Source organism: Charadrius vociferus, unplaced genomic scaffold, assembly GCF_000708025.1.
Source record: "Charadrius vociferus isolate BGI_N301 unplaced genomic scaffold, ASM70802v2 scaffold385, whole genome shotgun sequence".
In the NCBI taxonomy this organism is placed as follows: domain Eukaryota; kingdom Metazoa; phylum Chordata; class Aves; order Charadriiformes; family Charadriidae; genus Charadrius; species Charadrius vociferus.
In genome coordinates this window covers 8477918-8482864 of record NW_009648925.1, presented here as the reverse complement: position 1 = coordinate 8482864, position 4947 = coordinate 8477918, and positions in this window count along the sequence as shown.

The window sequence follows — 4947 nt, the reverse complement described above, 5'->3', positions numbered from 1 at the left end:
TCCAGATTCATTTCAAATTCATTTAGCTACCCCAGGATACAAAAATAAAGTCTTATAAGTCAAAGACAAAAAAATCATTATAATAAGAAAAATATGGGCTAGATGAAGGTAAGCGATTAGGTATGTTTGGGCAACCATGGGCTTTTCAGAAGGAAATCAGTCCAGATCTTGTCTTTATTTGCAACTTCCATATTCAATAAAGCTTATCATTCTGTATAAACTAATTAAAAACAGCGTCTGTAACCCGTTTGGGTCCAGCATCTCAAGTAAAAGAGGAGTTATTCAAAAGATGGAAAAATTGGAGAGCATCATACAAGATTAAAAAGCAAGTATAAAACAAACAGAAGATATTTATTCACATTAAGTTGCTAAGCTGTGGAATTCCTTGCTGCATGATGCTCTGTGCTAAAGATTTTTCTTCAAGATAAATCTCTTCAGATAATCTCTTCAACTGGTCTTTGAATCCATCAAAGGCTGCTCAATGTGAAGGCACCAAAGGTGTGTCAGGAAGTCCACAGGCCTGAAATGTCAGGGGCCTGGGGTGGTGTTCTGGGAAGGTGTCAGTACATTCTTGCTCTCTTCTTGTGACTCTTCCTTGGGCTTCTTCATTGCTTGTGGCCTGCTGGAGAGTGGCCTGCAGCTGGCACTGGACAGCTCCAGCCATTCCCACAAACGTTCCACAAATAAAAACGCTCTTTTAAGCTCTGTATGTTGCTGCTATCCTCAACCCTGATTTCCTCACCCCAGGTCTGGGTCCTCTTGCCTACATTTTCCCTTCTTCAGAGTTGTTGCAGGTGGACAGGTTCAACAGAGGACCACCAAATGCAGCCACGTGTGCCAGGATGCCAATATATGCTTCTCCCCAGTGCAGTGGAGGTCAAGAAGATGTCCTTAACACCTGTAAACAGTACTTGGTAGGAAGAAGGTGTCAGTCCTCTGCACTGGTCCCAAGATAACTGTGTGCACTGAAGAATTCAAGGTTTCAGTGTGTGTGGAAAAGATGGTCCAGAACGGAGCCAGATGAGTGCAGTTGTCTTAATATCTTAATAATAATCTTAATAATAATCTTAAGATCTTAATAATCTTCTGAACAATTTTGTGCAACCAGAGTATCCTCAAAGCAAAACTCTGGTTGATTCCTTTACCTGATGAGAGGGAGCAAGAGCTCTGTTTGGAGGTTTCGTTTGGGTGGTGGCCCTTTAACCAAACACTGGGGGCTGGTGTGTTCCCAATAAGGCAAAACTCTCCCTTAGCGAGCTTATTTTGCTCGAGAGAGGATCTCTGCCCTTGTCTGGATGGAAGGGCAGGGGATTATGAGAGTTTATGGAGGATGAGGGTGAGAAGGCAGAGTAATCGTTCTCATGCAGATGGGGAAAAGCTCTTGGCTCCAGATGGATTCCCCAGAGAATCAGATAAGCTATTTAGTGTACTTGTTGGCTCCCCATCCATTTAAATTGCTTTGCAGCTGGGTGCTTCTCCCAAGGACCTTGGAAAGGCAAAGTATGGGCATAGGTTAATGCCACGAGTTCAACAAGGGTGGAAGATCTGCTCCCAAAACATGAGTGGGGCTTGTTCCCAAAAAGAAATGCACTGAGTCAAAGACTGATAATGTTTATTAGGGATGTGGGGGTGGTGTTGCCTGCTTGGAGGTAGCAGCACAACAGCTTGGGAGTGTTTCTCGGGGCCTGCTCTGAAAGCAGGTGGTGAAATACCCTCTTAGCTCAAGTTGCAGGGGTATCTGTTGTTTTGAGGTGGAGGCAGGCTAAATAACAGCTACAAAGACTTCCTACTGGGCAGCAGATTTCACACATCAGTGGCAGCAGTTGCTGCTGTTTCTACTTTCAGACTCAGACAAACCCAGAGTATTTCTTCTTCCATTGCCTCAGTCCTGTCTTCAGGCAGAAATCCTGTGATGAAAGGCAGAGTTTGACAATCAACATGAAGGAAGCAGGCCGGTACAGCTGTGCCCTGGGCCTGGAGCACGCACACCATTACACTGTGTCCACCATGGGTACGACGGGTACACTGGGCGGTTTCTGTCGGTCTTGAAATGTAACAAAACAGACAGCATCACGGGCAAGCACCTACATTTAAGGGATGCTATCTAATTCCTATATTCAACGAGCAAAGTATTATTTGGGAGCAGAAAGTCTGAGAAAACTTGAAGACTCCAAAGTTTAGGGTCAGTAAGTGGCTGTTTAGACCAAGCGAGCAAGGGAAAGATGGACTGATAAACAGCCCATCAGAGTGGAAGCTGACAGCTTTGTGTTCTGTTTTCTGTCCCTGTGAATCACGTCAACCCGCTGACATGATGTTTCCTCTCATTTTGAAGTGGGGAGAAGGCTCCCAGGAGCACAGGGGGCTGCACAGGTCAAAGCCATTGTTCTACTGGATGTTGCACTTGCTAATGTCATGATGGGAGCTCAATAACATTATGTTGATTTTCCCCCAATTCACTGACTTTTCTTTTAGCCTTTCTGCAGCCTTAAAAAGGAAACATAAAAAATGCTGCTTCTTATGCATGAACAATCACTTTCAAATGCCAGATCTCAGTCCAGAGCCTCCTGGAAAGGAGTCAAACTCTAAGGAGTCTGTTTTCATATATTTTCTCTTATCAGTCCCCATCACAGATCGGGGTTTGTGGTTTTACAGCTGATGGCAGGTTGCCTGCATATCTCAGGGCTGAAATGCAAAAACAAGCCAAGCATGAAGACAGTATCAGCTTGACGCTACATGCCTTTCTAGGGCTATTAGATAAGAGATACTGTTTGTACAGAGCAAACCTGTTACCTCAAGAAAACAAAGCTGCTTTTAACTGTGGCTTGCTTTAACTTTCCTCTTAAACAAATCTGCAAAGTATAGGAGTCAAAGAAATGGACAGCCAGATCATCAGCTCTACACCACTGTCCTCAGTGCATCAGGAACAAGCAGAAAATATGGTCTAGGGCTGAGCCACTCGGTAGACCACCACAACGTGTATCATCTGAGGGACTCACTACAAGCCTGGAGAAGATCAGCCTTCATTTGATCTTAAGCTGAAAGACCCTTTAACCGTGAGTGTTTCCAGAGGGTGGTCTTGACACCATACACAGTGTGTGTGTGATACTCTGGGCCACTCTGTGTGAGGAGTACACACAGAGGTCCTTGTTCCATGATGGTCCATCCTGAGAACACTGTGGCTCCCTTCTAGGCCACATGCCTAGTTTCCTTCCCATGGAAATGATGGCACTGGAGTTGCAGTGAGGAGCAATGCACGCACAAATCTCTCTCCAAACCACATGGTCCAGATTTATCTGGGCATGCTTTTTCATGCCCCAATTTAAATATAGCCTGATACACTTCTGCTCTGAACCACTCTTTCAGAGAGTCCCTCTCTTTCCTCCTCGAAGAATTCACTCTAGACAACATGGAGACCTCCAAAATGTAATACAAACCTTTTTGTGCATTCAGTGTTCTTATATATTACCTGTTTGGTAAATTACATTTTTTTCTTTACCACAGTTAGCTACTGGTTGAGGAGTCATCATATCCCACGAAACCACAGGAGGTTTTCTTATCCCAGGTGAGCCCATTTATATGGGAAAAACTAGATTCTATGTTCTTTTGCATGTCACCACCCCTGCCCAAGAAAGATCAGCTCTGAGGCTGTAAATATGAACTCTGTATATCCAGGGGAAACGTAGTTTGTGACCAGTCATAAAACTTTCTGCTGAAAGGTGAATTTTCTGGACTGGTGTTTGCTGAAGAATCAGGTTGATTTCCTAACTCTCCTTCCATTTTCAAACCCTAATTTTATACGTGCTACTCCAGTTGCAAAAGCATAGCAAAAGCTTTCTCTTAAAATATGTTGGGGTCAGGCCTCTTAGGCTTTTACAGCTGATCTGGATATGATCTTATATTTCTATTTATCATAAGAAAAATTCTACGTGAGTTGAACTTAAAAAACCTTACCCAATGCACTCTTACACCACATCAAAACCATCTGCAGAGAGAGATAAACTTTATAGATTAAGACTGACTGATAGGAACAGCTCTTGGAAGACAAGTCAAGCAATTTGGCAAAGCAGGCTATGAGTTAAAACAGACATTCAGTCCTGAGTGTCTCAACCTGGTGTGTGGTGACGCAGTTGGATGCTGAACGTCTGAACTGACACCAGGCAAGAATGTGGGCACTGCACTTGATCCTGAATTTGGCTTATAATGTGAAAAGTGCCTTAAGAATTTAAACTCTTAAGTTGGCATGGCTCTGGTGTACTAAGCTCAGCTCTTCCATCAGAGTTAAGGTGTTTTAAGAATTTAGTGTCTTAAAAGAAGCATGATCTGCTAAACTGCTTTCAAGATTTAGGAGGACTTAATTCTTTAAACCAGTTTAATATCTTAAACTGGCTGAGCCACTTTTGCTGGCTTAAAAAGTTAGCAGAGTTGAGACTAGGTGACATTGGAGGGACGCTGCTGTGCAGAGGATCGGATCAGACCAGTGTGGTGCGGCCTTCTGGCTTCCCAGTCCCTGAATCTGCTGTATGTTTTTCAAGGTCATTGCTCAAACAATTCCAAGCAGTTGGCAAATAGAGACTGGGACTGTTTGCCAGTCAAATCTAGTTCAAGTATTCTTTGAGTCAATATCCAGCCATTGTGTTACTTATTTGTTCTTCTAATCTTCCAAATCCCCCATAAAACCTATATATTTTTGCTCTGCCCTCCTCCTCTTACATTTCAATGACAGCATGTCTGCTATTTCTGGAGCTCCTTGAAAATCCACACCAAGTTTTCTATCGATGCCAGGTTCGTCTCCCACCCTTATGCCTTCCTGTAGGAGATACTGTCCTTTTTCACTTGCTTTCATACTCTGGGAACGTGATCCCAGCTTTAGGATCTGGTGCCTGACAATAAAAAAGTGGTGAGTACATGGTGGGCAAAACAGAGGCATCTAAAAGTCTCTTTCAGAGC